This window comes from Pinus tabuliformis, chromosome J (assembly GCF_031772625.1).
Source record: "Pinus tabuliformis cultivar Carrire ecotype Pingquan chromosome J, CPIR1, whole genome shotgun sequence".
NCBI classification, from domain to species: Eukaryota; Viridiplantae; Streptophyta; class Pinopsida; order Pinales; family Pinaceae; genus Pinus; species Pinus tabuliformis.
This window is the reverse complement of record NC_142295.1, coordinates 655,924,339-655,947,707: the sequence shown is the minus strand read 5'-3', so window position 1 is coordinate 655,947,707 and position 23,369 is coordinate 655,924,339.

The following is a 23,369-nucleotide window of genomic DNA, read 5'->3' as shown; positions in this document are numbered from 1 at the left end:
AATCATATGCTGTGATACTCACTCAAGCAAATCAAGACAAGGCGGAAGACCCAATTTCTTTCTTTAGTTCAAATCTACAAGGGGCTGAATTAAATTATTCTGACGTCGAGAAACAAGCTTATGTTGTTTTCAAAGCGATCAAGCACTTCAGACCCTTCCTTCTTAAAACCCATACAAAAATCATAGTACCGTTTGCAGCGGTAAGAAATCTCTTAGTACAGAAAGACATGGGTGAAAAAAGATAAAATTGGGTTACTGCCTTACAAGAATACGACGCTGAGATTAAGCCAGCAAATATTGTAAAAGGTCAAGGCTTTTGCAAAATGTTGGCTAGAGCATCGCTTATTTCTGAAATACCATCTTCAAATCAAGAAGTAAAAATGTATGAGGTAAGCCTAAATGATATTGAATCAATATATGTGGTATCATATTTTATCTAAAGAATGGATATGCTCCTTCAAACCTAGATTATACAAAGAAAAGAGCCCTAAGATTGAAGGCTAAACAATATCAACTCGTAAACAATGTACTTTTTAGGATGAATTATGATTCTATTCTCCTTCGATGTCTTGAGAAATCTGAAGCTAAAAAAGTGTTGCAGGAACTCCACAATGGACCAGCAGGTGGACATTATGCCGAATATGCTACCGCAAATAAAATTTTGCGCGTAGGGTACTATTGGCCTACACTATTTAAAGATGCGCATAGCTATGTAAGGAAATGTCAAGTTTGTCAAACTATTGTTGGAAAACAAAAGAAACAGTTGTTGCCATTGCAACCAGTCAATATTGATCAACCCTTTGATCAATGGGGATTGGATATAATAGGTGAGATCATTCATCGTTCTTCTAAACAGCATAGGTATATCCTTGCAGCTACAGATTATTTTACTAAATGGGTAGAAGCAGTTCTTCTCAAGACAGCTAATGCTGAACACATCATTGATTTCATAGATCAGTTCATAATCACCAGGTTTGGTTTACCCTCAGCTTTAATGTTTGATAATGCATCGTATTTTTCTGGCAATGCTGTGACTGAATTTGTATTCAAAAGAGGTTTTAAACTTAAATACTTTGCCAATTATTACCCACAGGGGAATGGATTGGCCGAATCAATGAATAAAAACTTAATCAGAATCATTAAGCAAACAATCGATTAGAATCATAAAAATTGGCACAAACCTTTGATGTATGCTCTATGAGCAGACCGAATAACATAGAAAGCTTCCATTGGCACTTCTCCCTTTAATTTAGTTTATGGGAAAGAAGTGGCTCTCCCAACTCACCTAGTGATTCCTTCTTTGGCCTTAGTTCAATTTATTGACGAAGCACCAACCTCATCTTTACAACTAAGACAATTGCAAATTCTTAAGCTAGAAAAGAAATGAAAACAAGCTAAAATAACACACACTCATCATCAAGCATTAGTAAAGGCTTCCTTTGATTCAAGCATGGTATCTAGAAAGGACTTTCAAATTGGAGATTTAGTTTTAAAATGGGACAAGGCTCACGAATAAAAAGGCAAACATATGAAATTCCAATGAATGTGGCTTGGCCCATTCCAAATTATGAAAATCATAGGCCCATCCACTTTTATGTTACAAGATTTAGCAGGGAAAAGAGAATCTTTACTTGTTAATGAGCAGATCCTAAAAAAATATTTTCCATAGGAGATCACCTCTTCTATTTGTAAATGATTATTTATAGCTTTAATTTAGATAATAAAACGAGTTGTAAATGGTTACGTTTGGTATTCACAAAAAAGACTAGTGTTTCTTTTATATTTTGTTTTTCGCTTGTATAAATAGAACTGCTTTGGAAAATTGCTCATTATTATTGAAAGATACAGTCAAAGGCTATAAGCCTGGAAATGTTACTAGTTTCAACCTTGCGAATTTTGATAAAAAAAAAACCTTTAGTGGGAATTTGTTTTATATCAGTCAATGAAAAGCATCAATAACAAAACGAAGATTCTTTGTAGAAAAGTTATTTCCAAAAACTCTATAATTGTCGTCCAGAGCTATTCTTAAGGAAACAATGACTTCCTCCCCACCTAGAGAATTACGAGCTTCAAGGAATAATCCAGTGATACACTATAAACTTAAAGAATAAAAGGTCTCATCATGAGCCGACTTATCATGATCATAGATATTATATCTTACTAACATTGCCAAAAAACTGCATACCAAAATAGGGCGATGACTCAAGATTGTTGCAATCAAAAGACAAGGGGTCTCATCACGAGCCAACTTGTTCAGCAAAGTTATAAATCAAGTGAATGAAACTTTCATAATTTGGCTACCAAGCCAAAACATTGTTCTTTAAGAATTAAAAGAAAATAAAAGCAATAAGTGTGGATATGGATTTCCCTTTGAAAATCGTATATTTCTCCAAGTAGGATACAGGATCATTGCTGGGTAATAGGTAACCCTGTCGAGGCTATGAATGCCTGCTAGCAGTAGTGGCTCTACCTATGAAAAATGAGCATATTTAAAACTGATTTACGGAGGAGGCTTTGTTTTTATCTTTATAAAACCAAGTAGTGGTTGATGTAAATACAATGACTAGCTTTGGGAAGTAAATAATCAGAGTTAACACAAAAAAAACGAACTATCATTAATAGCTGAAAGCATGATGTACTTCATGTTTTTATAATAAAGTTTGATTTTCCAGAAAACTCTTCTGTTTTTGAAGTTTAGAAAATTCAAAAGATAATCAGAGATACCTGGTTCTTCCAAGTGAATCGCCAATTGTTGTGGTCAGCAACAACCCCCCCTTTTTATTTAGTTTTATTACTAATACTAAATAAATGGGGACCCTTGTAAAATATAAAAAGTAGCACTTATATTCCCCTTTGAATAAAACTTACTATCACAAACTTAGGAAAACACCCACAAAACCCAAAAGGACTTAAGTTTTATGATAAGTTCGAATAAAATCGTTCTCTCAATAATAAAGCATCGCATCGCAAAAGGTAATGGATAACACCATATAGGAAAAATACTAAAATTGCGAAATCGTGATGCGAGATCGCACGCTATAGAAGCTCATCGCACGTCACAGTTTTCATATGCCTCAAGTATCACTTAAGGTAAAATATCTCGACCAAGTGATATGTGATAGGGCATCTCACAAATCGCATCTCGCAGAAACATGTGGTGATAGATGATTGTTAACACAACAGATTAGCAATATTTTGATATGTGATATTGCGAAGCAAATCAAAAAATCGCTTTATCACAGATCTGCAGGGCTCATCATTCAATAAAGTTTTTTCGTAATCCTATGCCAAGTTATGCGCATTAATGTTAATTTAATGGGTTTGTTGATGATCATTAATGAGATAAGGCTTAGATCTGATCGAAAGGTCACTTCACGTATGGTGGTATATTTTATATAATTTCGGCATTAAAATCTTTCCCGTCACCCTATTTCTTATCATTACTCTTTCCTCAATTGTAAATTGCAGGAGCAGAACGCAGAAAAATATACACAGCAGTGTTCAAAGCGTAATGGGAAAGAAAGGAAAAGCTTCGATTGCTGAGGATAAAGAAATGATGCCCTTATATGCAAACACCACCTGTAACAGAGACGCCGGCATAACTACTTGGGAAGGCATGTACAGTTTGTTCGAAGAATAAAATCCCAGAGTAATGGAGGTTAATTCAACAGCAGACTCACGCGGGTCCTCTGAGGCGTCAATCACTGAACTTGCATGTTAATTCTTGCACCGGATAGCGGCAAGACCCAAGATTCTTCCATACACAAACATGGTCAAGAGGGTACTGGACATTGCTGATATAATAGACAAACAATTTAAAACTCAGAGCCAAGAACTCATTGGGTCATTTACTTCACAAGATTTAAGGTTTATGTATCATCTAACGCGCAAGAGGTGAAACTGGCACTAAGGAAGCCCGGATCGAGAAACGGAGGCAGTTTTCGATGCACGATTAGTGCTAATCGCGCAGCACTGGGAAAAACCCTTTGAGAAGGAAAGCCTCTAATTGATCAGTCACCTGTAAGCCCGAAAAATATAGGGAAAAAACGCTAAAGGCTAAAGGCGAAACCGGCGCTCTAAAAATCAGTGGTATTTATCAGGGATATCCTTAGGTGGTATGCTAATTTCTGATTATTTGGCATAGCATCTGCAGACAAGCTGGAGACAAAAGGCTAAAGAAAGAGCAGAATCCATCAAGAAGTTAACCAAGTTGAATTGAGATTCTTACTGGCAGTACTTGGTTAAACCACACAGTCAATGCATGACTCTCAAATGCCTTACAAACTCTGTCGAGAAGATAATGCCAGCACTTGCCGATTCTGTTTTCGTAGGGCAACTAAAATCGGAGGTCAGCCAACCGACGCTCCTCAAGCCGATGCTAAATGCTTGCGACCTCAGAGAACAGATACATAGATAGTTAATTTCCAAATTCAGTTTTAGTTTTAATTTTGATTTATTTTTGCCTTAGAGGACGACGGTCATTTAAACCTCCTCCTATATTTTTGTAATAAACTATTTTTAGGATTTAGCTAGTAGTGTTTTAACCCCTCTCATGCATTTAGAGAAGGGTCCTGAAATTTGTCAAAAACGTTTCCTCAAAACATGCACTTTTGCACCCTCGGAGGAGGTTTTGATGAATGAATGGAACAAGATTTATTAATATCTGTGTTTAATATCTACTACTGAAATGCACTTTTGTACTCTTAGTAGATGTTGAATTAGGAAGAGATAAATCATTATTGCTGAAGCTCATGAGTAGAACTTGTTATCAATGGTACTTCTATCTCTTAATGATTTCTACTTATGTGTTAAAGTGATATTTATGTTTAGTTATTTATATATGAATGCTTGAATTTTTGAGTTATCATTTGGCACTTTTGTACAGTAATGACTATTCTATTTATGCTTAATGTATGAATGACTTATTATGCAATATACTTCTCACAATCGTTTCGGATAACTTTTTATACGAAACGGTTCATTTCTATTGAATTCTTTTCTCATAGCAATTGAATGATATTTATTACCAATTGCTGTCAGAAATTATTTTAGATCGCATAACTGAAAAGTTAAATACCAGGTTAGTTTTAGAATTAGATATTTCTGTTCATTAGAATTCAATTGCATATTATTAAATTAGACTTAGATTAAAAGCATTTTACTTAGAAATTATTAGAAAAGAAATATCAATTCTCATCACACACACACAAATTGGGAAACTGGTCCCATTATCCCCAGTCGGACCGACCATCCCAAACAGAAAAGTAGCTGCTTTCAAGGTTCGGACCAGGTGGGTATCCCCCTTGTTGTAGACCCAATTTTCGAGGCTTCAACAGGTCCTTGGTTCACTTGATGAAGCTCTAGCATGTTGTTCCTTGCTTCCATGTTGGAAGGATTGACAGGTTCACTTGTTCGCAAAGGTGCATGTTCATCGCGTTCGTCTGCTTCGCATGCTTCGTTCATTTGTCCACTTCGCATGCTTTGTTCGTTCACCCATTGGTGAACCTGTCTATCTGCATGTGCTCCTTTCGTTCATCCCATTATTCATCTTGACATGTTTGTTGGTGTACCTGTACCTGCAGTCACTCATGATGAGATGACATCAAATCCAAAACCTCCTAGTCTACCATGACACATGATCATTCAGATGCGGGTGACTGAGAGAGGTAATAGGGTTGCAATGCAGGATGATGGCTCTAGGAAACTGTTGATGAAAACTGCACAAGAGTCACTAAAGGATGGAGACGGACAATCTGAGTCGACAGTGACTGACTGCAAGGTCTAGCTCGGCTGGGAATCAACATTGCGCAAATTTCAGGAGGGACAGTCCAGGCTGCTGGAAGGCAAGGTAGGCATGCTCTGTGAATTTTCTGGAACGAACGGTTAGCAGGGGCTAGACAATCAGATTTGCACAAATTTCCAGAGGAACGGGTCGGGTTGCATGAGGGGTCAGCAGGCAAGGGTTACGCAATTTTTCTGGGGAACTACCCGGGAGACTGGCAGCCAGATCTGCACAACTCCCCAAGGGAACTGCTAGTTGGTTGCTAGGTCACTAGGAACCAGATCTGTGTGATTTCCGGAAGGAACTACCAGTTGGATGCTGGGGTCACTGGCAGCCAGAACTACGCAATTGTCCGAGGGCACTTCCAGTTGGCTATTGGGGTCACTGGTAGCCAGAACTGAGCAATTCTCAAAGGTAACTGCTAGTTGGTTTCTCGAGTCACTAGAAGCCAGATCTGCGCAATTCCCAGAGGGAACTGCCAGTTGGCTGCTCAATCACTGGTAGCAGCAACTATGCAATTCCTAGAGGGAACAGACAGTCTGTTATTGGGAGCTGCTTGCTGGAAAAAAAATGCACCAAGGCTGGGAGGCCGTCCTGCTGATCATCTCTGCGCAATTTTTGAGCTAAGATGACTGATGGGCAATGGGATACCTACTCATGAGCACTGCACAATTTTTGAGATGAACACTTGGTCGGCTGTTCGGGTGGCCAACATGAGTGTTACTTGAGCTGCTTGCGGGCAGCGCAGCTTGACAGAACTAGCTTGGTGTTTCTGCGTTGTTCTGGTTGACATTCAATCAAGTTGAAAGTAGGGTGATGGTCTGGCTATTAGAGAGGAGTCTGGTCATCAGAACTGCAGCAAAAATGATTGATTGTGAGAAGTCAGAAGATGCATAGGTGATCATACGAACACACACTCGCATGACTTGATGATGAAACGACCAAACCATCCAGATACACATGTTCAACATGACTGACCGACGGTGCGAGCAACAAGCACGACACTCATGATTGATCGTTCATGATCGAGATGACGCTTGTGCGACAGTGAATGTGACTCCGTGTGTGAGTGCGACAGATGCTTTCATAGCGAACACAACAAGTACACACGAAGTGAAGACTTTGAGCACATCCAAAACATGGTCATAAGCATGACTTAGACACCAACATGCAGAAACTTGAATGAAATGAACAAACAAGGTGGATGCAATGACTCACACGAGCTCACGGAGTGAACCTCGTGCAGTCATGAGTGAGTGCAGTCATTAAGTGAAACTCTCAAGGGAGGCTCTGAAATTGGGTGCAGTCCAAAATTTTGAGGGTGGTTATAGCAGCTACAACATAATGCCATGGGAAAAAATATTCATGAAAGATGTTAGTGTCATTTAATTTAGTCTCTTGGAGAAAAATGACTTGGGGAATATTTGATTTTATGAGATCATTTACAAGGTTCATCTTGGTTATGCAGTGCAAACATTGCGTTTCCAAAAGGTTATTTTCATTATTTACTATGTTCTTGAGGGACCCACCTTTTGTGGGGTTGGGGCTAGCTCGGTTTCTTGGCATTCATGAGATCGGACCATAGCTTTTTCCAATGTTGACAGTTTGCCTACAATTTTCTCCTTGTCCACCTCTGTCACTTGTTTGTGCTTATTGGTTTTGTTTCCTGATTTTTTTATTGCTTGAGGAGTTGAGTCCTTATCTGACTCTTCATTAAAACTTCACTCTATGGCTGCCTCTTTAGAAATGCTTGGTAGTCCTAAGAAAAATTTATACTATAGTTTGTGGGAATCGATTTCTTCCTCATATTCTGAGGCCATTACTTCAAGAGAAGGGAAAAATTTATGGTTTTCATTCACTAGATCGGAGGGGGAATTAGCAGAATTCTTTGAGGTGGGATATCATTCATCTGGGGCTTTAAAGGCTCACGAGGAAAGATGACTGTGTAATAATTCAAGAAGAAGATGCTAGAATGATTTGAGGGATTTGACAAGGGAGGCATGGAGGTTTGAATACTAGAGGAGGAGGGGAGAGAAGAGGGCTAATGGGGAATTTCAGAAGAGCAAGGAAAACATTTCTTTGGAGGAGATATCTTCTTTTAGGTTTGTTTCCAATACATTGCTTCTTTCAAGTGATAAGAAACTTCAATACACTTAGGGAAATTCTTTGCAAAATGGTCATACTTGTTACACCCCTTTCATTTCAAGGAAAATTTTCATAATCCACTAATTGCAAGTAAGACCATGAATTACAGTTTAACAACACTGCCTTTAGTAATCCCTCATCTAGGTAGAATTCCATGCAAAACCTTGCACAAGCATAGATTTCAGCTCGTGGTTTTGCAAAATCAATATATTTTCCCATTGTGTTCCTAATTATCTACATTATATCGTCGTTCCAACAATGAAGGGGGAGGTGAGACAACTTTACCCAAAGAAGCATTTCTAATGGGATATCATTCTCATAATTGCATTAGGGAAATTTTGAGGTCTAAAATGGGCCTCCTAAGGAAAATAATAAAATAATAGTTAAAATGATAAAATAAGAGTTATGATTGAAAAAAAACACTTTTTTATTGTATTTTTTGTTGATCTCCTTGTAGGGTTACTCAAATGTCAAGTGTAGACACCCATTGGATGCATAATTAAATTCCACATCCAATGAGTACCCACTCTACATATTTATGAGTAGACTTGCATCAAAATAAATTGAAAATACATGAAAAAACATGTTGGAACATGTTTTTTTTTCATGCAATGTCAATTTATTTTGATGTGGGTCTACTTAGAATATGCATAGTGGGTACTCATTGGATGTGGAATATAATTCCACATCCAATGAGTGCCTACACTTATTTGAGTAAACCTCTAAGGAGATAGGACAAAAGTACAAATAGAAAAAATTAATTTTCTTTTTTTCCCTCCAAAATATTCTTCCTTGTGGATGACATCATCATCTTGAATCCCATTGGATTTTTTAAAGCTAATTTTATTATTACATCTTTTGTTTTAAGACCCACTTTTTACTTCAATATCCCTCTAATGAACTTCAATGTTCATTGATTTAGATACAAACCTAGAGAACCCATAAGAAATGGACAATTGTGAAATATTAAGTCTCTATCCTACTTATTTTGGAACAAAAGAGCAAAAAATCCTTTACCACAGAGGGAGAAGGAGCATTGACCCTTAATTGGGGGCTTCTGGCTCTTGACAATCTACATTGCCACAATATTAGGGAAAGCCATAACCCCATAAACTAACCAATGAGACTATACTCAGTAAGCCTTAGAGCAAAATTTCATGAAGAGAAAGAGTGAGCAACTACTTACAAATGTCATCAACAAATATATAAACATTTTTATACTTAACAAACTTATTCAACTTCATTATTCTAATAAAGGGTGTAAAGTATAATTTATTAATTTTATTACAAAAATTAATATGATAAATTTACATCTCAACTTTATTTTTTTTTATTAAAAGCATTGAACTGTCAGATTAACAAATCATATCATATCTTAAGTATAAAATTCATTAGATTTTATGTAAAATGAAATATGTTGTTTTAATATTCTATATAAAATTAAAGGTATTAAAAAGTTAGATCTCAGTTAGAACATTTATAAAATAAAATGGAAGGAGTGCATAATGTTTGAGATGAGGTCGAAATATAATTATATCGGTCACTAAAGAAAATTCAATAGATTTTATATATGATGAAATATGTTTATTTAATACTCTAAATAATATTAAAAGTCAAATCTTAGTTAGAAAAATTATAAAATAAAATGAGGAGTGAATAATATTTGCCTTGAAATGAAATGAGGTTAAACTATAATTAGATGGGTCACCGAAGATCAGTGTGGACAGTTCCCAAGTCAACAATAATCTATAGATATGTAGCAACCCATCTAGATAACGCATGTTCGTATATTGAATTCAATTCATTGTTTACTAATAAAGCAGTCAATCAATGTGTTCTCACACCTCAACAATTTCCAACTTTCAATTTCAATTTCAGCCAACCAGCCGAAAACATTTATACATCAGCACATCTTTGCAACAGTGGACAGAAAAGAAAAAACTGGCTGAGATAATGATTTCCTGTGACTGGGTTCTGCCAATACAAAAGTCAATGAAGTTCACCACGAATAACAAGTTGGATAGACCAGGTCAAAGAATTAATATTAACTCTTTAACGAAGAATTAATATTATTTTTTCAAAACTTTTGTTTGGGTGAGATTCTCAAATTTGTTCTTGTATTTTTTTTTGGTTTATGCTCTCTTTAAGTTATTGGTTCAACTTTAGTAAAGTCCCATTTTGTAAGCCATGAAACTAAGGGACACATTATATCAAATGTAGGTCTAAATATATGCTGAAATGAATTACAACAAAAGGTTTTTAAGAGAAATTAGAGAAATTAAGTAAATCAATTTGAGAGAAAGATAAATTTGTCTATATTGATTCATGGGTTAGCACTAAGGAAGATTTTGTAATTTAATAAAATGTCATCATAAGTAAATCCTCTAATCTACTTGAATTAGTACATCAATAAATATATCTAGAAATAGTAACTCAAAACCCAGAGAAAGAGGAAATTCTTTCTCTTGATTCTGGTAGGGAACACAATGCACTTAGGTTCATGGCTTATGACAAGTTAGGCATGCCACCTTTAAGATCTAAAACACTAGAAGAAAGAATTATCAAATTAAGAAAAATTAGCGTTGGTAGGAATAGCAAAGATTCCGACAAATACAAAAGAAGTTTGGACAATAGTAGGAAAGAAGAAGAAATCTCCATCCCAACCCATAGTAACAAGAGGTTGGGCCGTTCTTTAAGTTTTTTTGCTATGTAAGCAATTTGTTTAAATATACTCATGCAAGAAACTATGCAAGTAAATTTTAATTAGAGCTATTACTTATTGGCAATAGATCTTGAAAATAATTTTTATTCTTTATAATTCTTTTTCCTCAGTTATTGTTTATAATTATCAGTCCGTTGAGAGTCTTGTTGTTGGCCCTATGGGGCCTAACCCAGGTTCGAAGTTAATTAACCAAACAAATCCCTACACTACTAGCCCTTTTGGCATTAGCCTGCAGAACACGGACTGAAGTCTCACTCGAAACAGTATAGGGGGATGCTGGAACCAAGTCTTTGCACCCTTGAGATGTCTGAGGGGTTGATTTAGTCCAACTGTGCCTACCTTCGCACACTATTCTGACCTGCGATACCTTCATGATCTACTATAATTGACCTTCACACAGCCCTAACCAGGGGGCTGAGGTGATTTTGCGTTGTTATGGTAGTGATCTGCGTTATTTCTCCAAGTTACACCGCGTATCTTAATTATCCTCTTATAGAAGTTAGTCAACTTTGTGTAACTAGATACTTTAACTCACATTCACTTAATTTACACAGTTATATATGTTCACACACCATATAGACAACAAAAATGCAATTTATACCCAATATATTCGATACAGAAAACAAGAAATAAATACATAGAATTGAGGTAAAACTTCTCTTTATTAATGCTTCAACAGTTACAGACTCGACTCGCCCTGCGCACTCAGCTGCAGGGGTCCGCACACTCAACTGTGGACTACTAGGCCTCTGCGCACTCAGTTGTAGAGCCTTTTCCTACTCTATGACCCAAAGACTCAACTTTACCCTTAGATTTTCTGCTATGCTTCTATTCCATGGTCATTCTAATTCTCTTTCTTTACAACTTAGAGCCTCGCTCTATTTATACAATCCCATGGTCCACAGACCATGGGTAGATCTCTATAGCCGACATTACATTACAAAATTGAGGGCAGACAACCCTATGACTCATTTACAAGCTCCGCGCCCACAAAATGCGGAGTCTTTACATCGGGTTTACAACTTTTAACCAAAATTTGAGCTTTTAGCCCCAAAACTTCCCTAGGGGGATCTTGCGCCTAATAGGCCCCCAACTCAAACATCGTGACTCGCCCTCGAGTCACTCTATCAGTGTGGAGATCTTTGCACGCAGACCTCCCAACTCTGCCTGGACTGCTACAAGGTCGGCAACGCACTGAGCAGTTGTCTACTGCACTTCCTGGATGTGTTGTTCAGAAACCGCTATATCTGAACTACTTCCTTGAATTTGTTCCTGCATTCCCTATATCTGTGCGAGCTTTGCTTCAATCAAGGTGTTAATGACAAATGCCTCATCAATCCATGGTTGTACGCGCACCTTCAAAACAGATTCCTTATATCGTGCAGCGTCTACCTATTCCTTGAGCATTTTTTCTTGCTACATCCGCATGAGCCTCTGTGTAAGGGCCACTATCTGCGCAGTCCCTTTTACTTCGTCGTACTTTTGCTGCAGCTCATGCGTTGTATGTTCAGGTCCTCCTGCAGATAGTGAGAACCTCGAATGACTCCTCAAATAGTTGGGTGCAGTCTTTCACTGCACTGTTGATTTCCACTATTCCTGCTGTAATGGCGCTGGTGCATTGTTCCTTCACCTCTGGTGGAGTTGAAGGTTGTGCCTTCAATTGGAATTCGGCTATCTGAAGGTTTAGCTCTAGCTAAACCTTAGCTATTTCTTCCTTCGCCTCGCGCACCTCTGCTGCGAGTTTTCGGATGCGCACCTCCACTGGGTCTTCTACTGTGATGGCCAACTCTAGGACCATTTGGTAGGCATCCTCGACCACCTACACAATCTGTCGGTTCTGCGCCACTACCTCGTTGCGCTGCAAGCTCAACTGTTCCATATTGATTCATTGCTCGTTTATGACCTAGAGCATGCGAGCCTCCCTAGCTTGCAGTTCTGCAGTCACTCTGTCCAGCAAAACATAGAGCGTCTCCAGAGGGAACACAACCATGTTTATTCCAACTCCTTTCAGTGCACTGACCATAGGCCTGTCGGCCTCGTTTTCTGTAACCAGTGCTCCCTCTGGCAGCACTATAGTGTTGGTCATGCGGGCGCGTAGCATTTCCTTAGCCGTAGTCGTGCCTACTGCGAGGTTGGTTGACAGAGTACCAGCCTAAGGAGTGAGCACCTGCAACTTCTGTATCTGTGCCCAGAGGGCCCCCATCACTATCTGGTTTTCCTCCGTGAACTGTTGGAGGGCCTTCGCGGTGACATCACACACCATCTCCCTAATGTCATGGAGATCCCCCTTAGTGAGGGTGATCGGGTCGAAAGAAGTCTTTGAGGCCTTTGACTTCTTCTGCAACCCCACCTGCTCTCTTGGGCAATGTTGCTTGAGTTGTGTGGACACTGTCTGCGGGTCCACGCCACCTTCCTCTGGATCTGTCTCCTATGTGGGCGAAGGCGACTTTTCTCCCTTACGGTCCTCCTCAGCTGCCCTCTGCTGCTCTTATGTTGCATTCGCAGCATTGCATGCCCCCTGTGCCTTGGCTGTTGCTGCTTCTCTTCTCTGCCAACTGTGCCATCCACAATTTTGCCTCCTCCTTTTTCCTTTGTGCAGTGGACTTCTCTACTTCCACCGTGGAGCTGGCTGGAGCGCGCCACTCCAGTGGCCACGACTCAAGGACGGCAAATATGATATCATCCGTCTCCAGATAAGGTAGCTCCTTCCATGCCTTCGCATGGTCCTTCCTCGCCCTGATGTACATGTGATGAAAGTCTGCCTTGAACTCCACAAAGCTCTGCAGACTGTTATAGACATTGGGTGATAACCGCAGCTTACAGTTAATCCCCATTCTGATGTTCATCTCCATGAACACCCAAAATATTTTGTTGTCTCTAATCCTCTGCACATATTTAGTTGCCCATAGTGAATCTTACTTCGCTGCCTCTGGAAGATCTTGCGCAATCGTTGGGAACTGGCTGTCCTCGAATAATTCCCAAGCCACCAGCACTATGGATAGCAGAAACCTTGCATAGTGGAAAGTATTCCCTTGCTCCTGCGCCTTGCAGCAGTTTTCTAGGAATTCTCTGCACAAGTAATCCGCCCAGTTAAATTGGACCCCCTCTGCGCACTATGCAGCAAATGCAACCATCGACACGGGCATCTCATCTGCGTAGCACTTCCGCATGACTTTCCTAGCCAATATCTACATCGCGACTTTAACCGCAGTGTTATTGATACTGGAGATCGCATACCCTCTCTTTTTCTTCTCCATCTTGAACTTCTTCTTCATGGCCTCCGCGATGGCCAAATCATCACTTTTACCCTCGAATATTTTCGTTTGATCCCCCCCTTTGCACGGGAGCCAAGTAATTTTGTGAATAAAATGATCAGTGATGGGGATGGGCTCCTCTAGCCACAAACACCCATCATACACCAGGCAGAGTAGGTGCCTGATGACAAAAATAGTCACTGGTGCACGATGGTAATGCGGCACCTAGAGCAGGTTTAACAATCTTGCTTTCTCTACTCCTTGCAACCACTTGTGCAGTTCCAACTCTATGACTCCTGCCAGTGTGTTTTTCTTCTAGCACATTAGGTGTGCAGTTGCCAGATGTGGGAAATTTTCGTGGTATGCAAGATCCCAGTCTTCAAATTTTAGAACCGGCACCCATCCCTAATGCGCTCTGTAAAAAATGATGTCATCGGGGTGCAGCGGAGTCTGTAGAGAGCTCTTACTCTCATCTAGGTCCTTGGGCACCCTTTCTTTTCCCTTTCACAAAGGAACATACGCAGGCAACCTGATTAGAGGGTCCGCACCCTGGGTTTCTTCCTCCATTTCTTCGTCCTCCTCCTCTACCAGAATTTCTTCAAAGTCTTCTTCCTCCTCATCAGCTTCCAAATTGATCACCTTCCCCTTTTTTTCCATGGTGAGCCTCATCCTTAACAGATTCCTAGGGGACACGTGCACCGGTACCATAGGCTGCTTATCTTTCTTGGGTCTCGGTGTGCATGGAAATTTAGGGATTTATGCGACTATCCCGGCACTTTTTGGGGCTTCTCCTATTATTATGGCCTATGCGGCCTCCTCAGCAGTCATCTCTCCAATATCCATGGCTTCCTCTAGCGCGGCCATACTGCTATTCCACAGTTCTCTCAATGGCTCAGGTAAGTGCCCAAACAATGCATTCGACTTCAAAATATCGAAAAAAATCGAGTTTCATAAATCTCTAGGTGCACAATAGCTCAGTTCTCAAATTGCCAAGTGTTGTTTTTTGGGCAGCCATTTGCGCTTTATAACGCCTTTTGAATTTGAATTCGACCATTCCCCCCACTTTTGGTCCATTAATGCTCCTTTAACGGTAGATTTTCCAAAATCTAGCCCATAAAGTTTGCCTTAAATGCCTACCACCCACTCCATTTGGTCTCAAACCAAGCATCACATCGTGAATAGTGACTGTAACAGTCACTTTCCAATCAACCCACGCGGCAGCGCAACTACCCATGCGTTGTCGCGGACCTTGTGATACTTCTCTACTGCGTGCAGTCCTGTCACTACGCAGCTCCCGAGCAGAGTAGTTTATAGTCCCGCACCTCCTTTCAACTGTTTGGAATGCTAAGACTGTAGTTCTTGTGGCTAGTCAGATGGTCGGGCCACCTGTGTATAGCTTCAAACGACTGCCATGTACTTTTCCTAGGAAAAGTTCGCCATTCATTTTTACCAACTTCACCATGCCACCATCTGTGATCTCCTTAATAACATACGGTCCCAACCAATGCATCACACTAGTAAACTCTCGATGGCAGTCCCCAAGTCTATTAATGGAATCAAGCTCATCCTACTCTATCACCACGGTCTTTCTACCAAGAAAGTCCTTCTTTATTCCTTCCTCAAGCTTCTTGACTTCTGCTTCCACCATGGTGTTTTTCTCCCTCAATCGAACTCTTTCATCCATGAGTTCTTGGAGCCTAACATCACCCTACCGAATCTCTTCATCAAGTCTCAACCATTCTTATTCGAGCTCTTCCAACTGCGCGAGCCTCTTCTCTAGGGCTCCACGGTCCGTCATCCCTATGGGCGTTGCTATGTGTAGACTAGGCACGATATATTCCATTAACATTACAACTTCCATTCCATAGATAAGCTTAAAAGGCGTCTGTTCCATTAGTTTATTGCATGTCGTCTTATAAGCCCTTAATACTGTGGGTAAGCGCAGGTCCCAATCACTTCGTTTCGCATTACATACCTTGTTTAGCACCTTGCATACCTTATTGAATGCTTCCATGTGGATAACCTTCTACGTGATCGTTCTTCCTACATATTGTTTTTCCAGCCTGAAGAGCCATTTGCACATCTGTCCCCCCAACACATACTTATTGACCATCCCTTTCAGCATGAAGTTCATGTGCATCCGTGCATGTTGTTTTCCATATGCCTACATCCACCTAGCGAGACTTGTGCACGGATCATTTTGTCCATTGTATTTGTCTGTCAATCGTACCCTAGGCTTCCCAGATCGTGTGTGCATCATCCTTCTACATTCGCGACAGTCGTCAATTCTCCCTTTGTACATACCCCACCACCTCGTAGGCGTAGTGCACAGTACCCAATCCAAGGCCTGAAAGCATTGCTTTTCCGACACCTCCCTTTCAAATTTATTCAAGAAGGTATCTACCTCACTTAGGCCATCATAAGTAGGTAGATCTCTTACTTCTGTCGATACGCAACGCAATGACCTTGTCATCATATTAAAATTAAGTGTAGTTACCTCATGTAACCAATTATGCCATCGCTCTGTTTCCTCATCCGAATCTGAAGTACAGGGGCTCTCATGCTCCCATGCAAGCCGTCCATCCACAGTGGTTTCACCCAGTCCTAGTTTCACGTTGTTATATTATAGATTCAGTCCAAATCATCATCTCTTTCATAGTCGTGCACCAGCTCTGTATAGCGCGATCCTTCAACAGGGTCCAGAGGTATAACTATGCGTAGTGACTTTTCTCAAAAATCATCTTGCACTTCTTTAGATTAATCACCCCGTTCATGTCAATGGCCCAATCAATTCCTAAGAGTGTGGGATAGGGATTTTTGTCATCAACAATCTCTATCACTTCAAAGTCTGGTAGTGCGCTAGCTCCCTCAATATCCACAGTGATTCCCTGCAATCGCCCCATGGGTATTATCTTCTGTTGGTTCACTATTTGCAGCTGAATAGGAGACCATTGTAGCGTAGGTCTCCCCATTCACTCCCATGTCTACTTTGGCAGAACATTTGCATCTAATCCTAAATCCAGAATTACTTGGTCCATTTCATATTCTCCAATTTACGCGATTAACCTCATTTCTCTTCCCACCCTTGTCTTATGCTTTCCAATCTTTCTGACCACATGCGGTTCTCCTGGCGTGGTCCCAACGCATCTGTTAATGAGTTCTTGTAACCCTTTACAGCTTTACTATCATGTAATAACTTCATGCATGTTTCCAGGAATGTTGTGAGCATATATGGGTCCATCTTCGGCTCTGATCTATCTTTACTTCCTGAAGTGGAGGCATCAGTGAAGCTCTTCTTGGCTTCCATGAAGGTTTCCCGAGCACGCTCCAAGTCAAACTTTGATTCTTTCATCGGGGCTTTGTGAACCCAAGTACTATCTTCCGGTTGTTTGCCTTTGTCATCTCTCGTCGCGATTCCACTTCGAAGCACAATGTTCACATTTGGATCTTCCTCGAGTGGCTCAAACCTCATCATCTGCAAGTTCTGAGTCGGGGGAGGCAATAGCGCTCCTTTGTCGCGTATCCTAACTATCAGCGTAAGACAATCTTCCATCTCATGATCAAACAAGGTGCAATATAAACACGACAGCTGCATCGGACTTGTACAATCACAGACATAATGTCCTGGCCCTCCACAATTGTAGCATATCAACTGACCACGACCTCTTCTAGGTCCTCCTCCACCTTAGCCTCATCCGCGCCCCTAAAATTCTATTCGCGCTTGTTATAGACATATTTGGGCACTGCAACCCCAAACTCATATGTCCATAAACTAAGGGCTCCTTAAGTCCCTAAAAGTGTTGTTTCACACCCTAAAGGATCATGGTCAACTGATTACATCATTTCCCAGAAGTTCCACCTAAAAAACTACTCAGAACTGGCCAAAACTGGACCATATAGACTGCTCCATGGGCAAGGTGTGATGCATACTGACTGCCTAACTGGACAGGTGTGATGCATACTCAAATGGCCTTCTGTGGGGTGCGATGAGCGAGAATAGACAAATGGCAGAGATAGTTTGCAAGGTGGATGATCATGGAATCTTCCAAAAACTTCTCCCGTGACACTTGTCTCTCTGAATTCGCTCAAAGATGAGTAAGAGATCATGAAATCTCCAAGTGGAACCAAGAACTATCAGTGGGATGACACTAATCAAAAACCTAGATATGACTCACACCCTTGCAAGACATTTATAAATGGATCCCTCGTCTGAGAGATCTAAAGGTTAGATTTTGTATTTTGTAAGGAAGTGATGTTGGTTTGCTAAGAAGGGACATTGCATTGTTGGGTGATTTGCTTGTTCATGAGGTGAAGAGGGCTTCTACAACTGGGAGGATGATGCCGGATCAGACAACTGGGTTGTAATCCTCTCTTACATTACTATTAATAAAGTTATTTGAGTTTTCCTCCATATGATCTTGTATTTGTGAATCTTATTGTTTATGAATGCAATTGTATGGTCAATGTGTTTCTGATTCCGCATTTTTTATGATGTTTTAGATAGAGATGCTTTGATAGTTTGTTGTTACTTTGGCTCTACAGGTACTCTTTGAGGTGGGACAAGTAGGAGAGGAGTGGCAAATTCTATCAAGGAAATGAGAAATCAAGCTAGGATCAAAGCGGAAGATCCAGGTTGGTCCTCTTTTCTTCTCTTCCATCTATCACACTTAAAGGAACTCTTGAAAAGCTTTCATTGTTTGTCTCTAAGATAGCTACTCGTCTTAGTGGGACTAGCAGTTCGAATCAACACTAGTTTTCCCGGAAACAAAATGGCGACTCCACTGGGGAACGAATAGTTTGTTTTGTTTGTTTATTGTTCACTTTATAAACTACAAACGGAGCTTGAAGTTATCCAGCTAGACTTCGAAACACATTTGCTATGCAATTGCGAAGTAGATAAATGTTGCTTCAGTCAATCTCTGGGTTGGTTTATGAACTGAACATCTAACTCACAAAGCATCTTAAGTGCCCTTGTGGTAGCTCAGAACCTCATCAGATCCTACCCTTATGCTTTGTGTTTACTGTCCATCATTACTCGGCCTAAATAACTGAAATTAGCTGCAAGTTTTGAGAAAAAACCAAGCTCAGTTTCGCTCCCTGGCCCATCGCACTGTCTGTAACTATGCAACCTGGATGCATCGCACCTCCTATGTGTTGCAGGTGAGATGCATCCCTATTTCCTTGTGTTGCAGGTGCGATGATTGAGTAAACTGTGTTTTCTTCTCTGAAATTTGGTTTTTTCTCTCTGTTTTCAGCTTTATTCAGTAGTTTTTCTGTTCATGATCAGTACCTTCTTGTTGTAACCATCTTCCTTCACATTATTTCAGCCTCCATCAGTTAGGAATTGTAAATTTTTTTGTGTATTTGTCGATCATTTGCAATCCTCCTTTGTCGAAAGTAGCCTAATCGAACTGTCGTTTTTGATGCAAGTGTTGTAATTATCATTCTGAATCAAAAGAAGAGTGTCGTAAAGTCTTCCTCTTCTAGGTTGTTGATTGTACTTTCGTCATTGTACTTTATTTTACAATTATTATTATTTCAAGTGTCAAAAATAGTTTTAAATTCGAAATTGAAAAGTGTCGTCTTAGTCTTCCTTTCGTTTTGAAAGAGAAAATTGTTAGTACTGTCACTTTGAAAGAAAATAGTTCAGATCTGTACTTAGCTTTCTTTTTGTCATTCACACATTAAGAAAGCGGAAAACAAATACATGCATGTGCATCTACATTTTGACTGCTTGCGAAATTTGATTTAGGAAAGTGCATTTAGTGTGTGCTCTATGCTATTTGCTGAAAGAAAAATCATTATCTTCTTTCCTTTGTAGCTAGGATTTTCATTGCTAAAAGAACATAAATGATTGTTTATCATTTTAGATTGCATATTTAGGAATTTCACATCTACATCACACGGTGAACCTTGAAAGACAAACTTCTAAGAAAGATCAACTCTAAAATAAACTTCAATGAACATAAAAACACTTTGGAATCTAACACAACACACCTAGAAGTCTAGGCTAGAGACGCGTTCCGACGTCATAAAACCTGGTAACTATCGTTTTCATCGAAGGTTGGGTGATTCCTTCTCTTTGATACAACAAGTGCCAGTACAGACTTATGCTCCCCGTACCATCGAGTATATATTGGGAGACCACAATAGGCTGATATCCTTTATCCTTAGGAAGTCGTGTCTGCCGCCCTATCGATCGTAATGCACTGAACACAGCATTCAGGAAGATTGACTGCCGTACATAAGTCCTTGGTAATTTCTCTATCATTTATCACCAAGGTGTATTTTTTAGTTTTACGATCGATTTGGTAAACCCTCTGTCTAGACTTCCAGAGCAGTCACTTTCATTCCTTTTCGACTCCTTAAAAGAAAAGGTCCATCTGAGCACTTGTCACTTCAGGCTCATTAAAAATCGAAGGTGACTAGAGTCACCTTTAGCTTTTTCTCGACTCTTAAAAATTGAAAAAGCAAGTTGTGTCCAAGTGTCTTTAAAATTTATTTTAAACATAATAACATCCTTATTCCTACGTTGATCTGAGGTTGAGATAATGGAGTCTACCAATCAAGGAATCCCCCTTGGAGGGAATCCTAGTCCTTTCTCCTCTTGGGGAGATATTGGTTCTCCATATATGGCTACATTGTCCCTTCTAGGAATCACAATCGGCTAGCCAGTATGGCTTTTCTCGACCTCTGTTGTTCAAAACACCACAATTCCTCAACAATCTAATCAGCAACCAGATGATACTAAAGTTACCCCTTTGCCTTCTACTTCATTTATTTCTCCTTCTCCTTCTTCCTCTTCACTTGGTGAAACTAGTGACACTAAAAACCAAGTAACTGAGAAGAAAAATAAAGGGAAGGAGAAGAATAAGAAGCAAGCTAAATAAGGGAACACCAAAGCATCGTCTGGCGAAAATCCACACACTAAAGTTTCTAAACCAAAAACTCCATGCACAATTTGCAAGGAGAACCATTACCATCGAGATTGCCCTTGCATCTCGTGGATCTTAAGAGAATGGTCTCCCCGGTTGCACCATTCGGTGTCATCAACCCCTGATAGTCAGGTTGACAATGCACCATCAACTAGTGAAAACGAAGTCAATTTACAGAAATGAAAAGCTAGAGTTCCATGTAGGTTAGGTGGGAGTGATCATACTCTTCACCGTTGTCCTTTTCTGGACAAAGCCAAAAGAATTTCGGATAACCACCCTGCTTCACCACAACAGCTTCCACCTAGATACAAGAAACTCTTGGGAAGTCCTTCGCTAGTTGAAAACCCGATTGACATAACTCAATTGTCGATCGAATCACCTATCATTGAAAGTGAACCTTCTGAGTCCATACCGGATCAAAGTCAACTGGTCGAGATGGCAGTCGACCCAGTCTTGCCTTCAGAAAATCCACCTTCAGATTTGTTATAGACATTTTTGTGCCTAACAGCATGGAGGATGAAATGTCAATAATCTGAGGGATCCAAAGTCCCTAAACATGTTGTTCTTACCCTTAGAGGAACAAGGTCTGCAAACCACAGCACTGAAAATCAGTTCTCCACTCAAAAACACTCAAAAACAGGCTATTTTTGGATCATGTCAGCTGCTCCACTGAGCATTTGCGCTGAATGTCAACTGCTCCTCCTTGTACCTGCGCTGAAGGTCAAAATCAATGAAGGCTACCTGCGCTAGGCGAGATTGGCCAAGTGGCACAGTCATTCTGCAAGGTGTCAACTGCCCAGGAAGCTTCCAAACTGACACTTGGTTCAAGGAATTCGCCCTATGATGAGTAAGAGGGTCTTGATCTCCAAGTGGAAGCAAGATTCTCCAAGTGGACTCAAGAACTGAAGATTAACTAAAGTGGGAGAGGACACAAGTCATCTTCAAGCCAGTCTCAAGTTGACTCATCCTTTCTCCAAATCTCCTATATATAGAGCTCTCTCATGAGGTCTAGGGAGGCTGGAATTTTGTGCAAGTAAGGAAGTGTTGTTGGTTTGTGATTAGAGCTATTGGGTGTTTGCTTGAAGGAGGTGAAGAGGAGATTTCATTCAGCTGGGAGGTGTTGCTAGATTGGGCCCATTGTGGTTGTAACTCTCTCAGAACTTTACTTCTATTATCAATAAAGTATTCAAGATTCTTCTATGTGCATGTATCTTTATGATGAATAAATGTTTGTACATTTGATTTATGCTAATCCTATAATCGATTATGGATGTATGCTTCTTGTAGTTTCCTTTTCTTGTGCTTTTACAGGATCTGTGTGTAGCTGGGCCGGTGAAAGGGCAAGGAGCTAGGAGCAAGCAGCAAGGAGTGAAGACTGGATCGACTATAAGCGCAAGATAACGGTTAGTAGATCATCCTTTTCTTCCCTCTCTCATCTCATAAAGAAGAAACTTTGAATAGCTTTGCATTCAGTTGTTGCTGGAGTACTATCACCTTCAGAGTAGGGATAGAGGCATTCTGCATTAGATACTTTTCCCCCCAACAAAATGGCGACTCCACTGGGGATAGGATCTTGGTAGTTTGTTGTGTTTCTTGCTATTCATTTCATAAACAAGGAGAGTACCAAATCGAACTGTGTTTGAATCTATCAAACACAAAGTAGAGGGCAGCTACTCTGGCTCAGTTTCTGAGCAATTTTATGAGTTGAAGAGCTGATCCACAAGAACTCTAATAAGCTCTTAGTGATAGCTTTTCATCCTACTTTACATCCTTTAGTGTGTCCTTGACTGATAGCTTCTGATTTGAGCAAAAACTGTGAATTTTTGAGCAATCTGTGACCCGGAAACCAAGACGGACGAAAGTCTCGTTCTTCATTGCAGGCTGTACACTAGCAGTCTGCATTTCAGCGCAGTTCCCGAAGGGGCTACCTGCGCTGAAGGTCAAACAGGCAGTGTTACACCTGCGCTGGACCAGTCTTGGCTTGAGTTCCTGTGGTTTCTTGCTGTGTCTTGATCTGTTTTCACTGTTGTTTTTGCTGTTTGCTGCCAGTTAGTAGGCCTATCTGAACCATCTTCCTTTGTCATTATTCCGCCTCAGTTGTATAAAGAAACTGTATTTGTTCTTTTGTATTTCTTATGTCATTTACAGTTTCCCATAACAAAAGTGAACCAATCTTGCATTGACCTCTTAGATCTAGACCTGTGATTAAGTGTCGTTTCTGATATTAAGAGTTAGCTTATTTGTTGTTCATAGCTGATTGAGCATTGTCGCTTTCGTTATATGGTTTGAATTCATATATTTCTAAGTGTTGAAACAAGTAGATCGTAAGGTGTCTTTCGATTTTTGGACAAACTTGTTTGTTTTCGCTTGAAATTGAATTCAAAGTTATACAACAACTTTCTTTTTGCATTTCATCAAACATTAAGAAAGAGAAAAGAAATACTTGCATTGTGCATGTACATTATGACAGTTTGCATGTTGATTTAGGAAAGTGCATTAGTGTGTGCTCTATGATCTGTGTGAAAAGGTGT